Source organism: Malurus melanocephalus, unplaced genomic scaffold (assembly GCF_030028575.1).
Source record: "Malurus melanocephalus ecotype Western Australia unplaced genomic scaffold, MMel_1.1 scaffold_2439, whole genome shotgun sequence".
Classification (NCBI taxonomy): Eukaryota; Metazoa; Chordata; class Aves; order Passeriformes; family Maluridae; genus Malurus; species Malurus melanocephalus.
In genome coordinates this window covers 2,368-4,129 of record NW_026625671.1, presented here as the reverse complement: position 1 = coordinate 4,129, position 1,762 = coordinate 2,368, and positions in this window count along the sequence as shown.

The window sequence follows — 1,762 nt, the reverse complement described above, 5'->3', positions numbered from 1 at the left end:
TGTCCCCCGTGTCCCGGAGCTGTCGGATGTGCTGCTCCAGGAGCGCCGTGAGCTGAGCGGGGCCGCGCTGGAGCAGAGCTGAGGTTTGTGAGGACAGCAGGGACAGAGCTGCCACCGTCTGTGCCCGGGATTGCTCCAGGGACGGCAGCCGGGCCACGCTCTCCACCCCCTGCCGGCTCAGGATCGTGTCGTCGATGCAGGCGCCTGGGGGAAAACGGGAAATGGGAAAATGGGAAAAGGCCACGCTCTCCACCCCCTGCCGGCTCAGGATCGTGTCGTCGATGCAGGCGCCTGGGGGAAAACGGGAAATGGGAAAATGGGAAATGGGATGGGCACGGAGCTGCAGAGCCCCTGGGGCAGGGACTGCTCACTGCTGCAGCTCCCGGCCCGGCTTTGTGTGGGTGCAGCTGCAGCACTGCGGGGCTTCATTTCCATCCCTGGGGCTCCATTTCCAGCCCTATTCCAAACCCTGAGCCCCCCATTCCCACCCCCGAGTCCCCATTCCCATTCCTGAGTCCTCATCCCCATCCCTGAGTTTTCATTTCTGTCCCTGGATCCCCGTTCCCATCCATGAGTCCATTCCTATCCCTGGATCCCCACTCCTATCCCCAGACGCCCATCCCCACCCCTGAGCCCCCCAAGCCCCCAGTCCCACTCCCAAGCCCCCATCCCCAGCCCTGGTCTCCCATTCCCATTCCTGAACCCCATTCCCATCCCTGATCCCTCCGAGCCCCCATTCCCATCCCTGGAGCTCCCCATTCCCACCCTCAAGCCCCCATTCCCAGCCCTGGGATCAGGAACACCCCTCACCCATTCCCAGGGATCAGTGACACCCCTCACCCATTCCCTGGGATCAGTGACACCCCTCACCCATTCCCTGGGGTCAGGAACACCCCTCACCCAGCAGGTTGAGCTGTGGCACTCCCCTCAGCACCCCCAGCCCCGGGTGAGCCCCCAGCCCACCCCTGGGGGATCAGAAGCACCCCTTACCCAGCAGATTGAGCTGTGGCACCCCCCATTCATTGGGATCAGGAATACCTCACCCCCATTCCCAGGGGGATCAGGAACACCCCTCACCCATTTTCTGGGATCAGGAACACCCCTTACCCAGCAGGTTGAGCTGTGGCACTCCCCATTCCCCAGGGGGATCAGGAATGTCCCTTACCCAGCAGGTTGAGCTGTGGCACTCCCCATTCATTGGGATCAGGAATACCTCACCCCCATTCCCAGGGGGATCAGGGACACCCCTTACCCAGCAGGTTGAGCTGTGGCACTCCCCTCAGCACCCCCAGCCCCGGGTGAGCCCGCAGCCCACCCCAGGGGGATCAGGAATGTCCCTTACCCAGCAGGTTGAGCTGTGACACCCCTCACCCACCCCCTAGGGGATCAGGGACACCCCTCACCCATTTTCTGGGATCAGGAACACCCCTTACCCAGCAGATTGAGCTGTGGCACCCCCCATTCATTGGGATCAGGAATACCTCACCCCCATTTTCTGGGATCAGGAATGTCCCTTACCCAGCAGGTTGAGCTGTGGCACCCCCCATTCATTGGGATCAGGAACACCCCTCACCCATTTTCTGGGATCAGGAACACCCCTTACCCAGCAGATTGAGCTGTGGCACTCCCCTCAGCACCCCCAGCTCCGGGTGAGCCCCCAGCCCATTCCCAGGGATCAGGGCCACCCCTTACCCAGCAGATTGAGCTGTGGCACCCCCCGGGCCCTGGGGAGCCCCCCACCCCCATTCTCTGGGATCAGGAA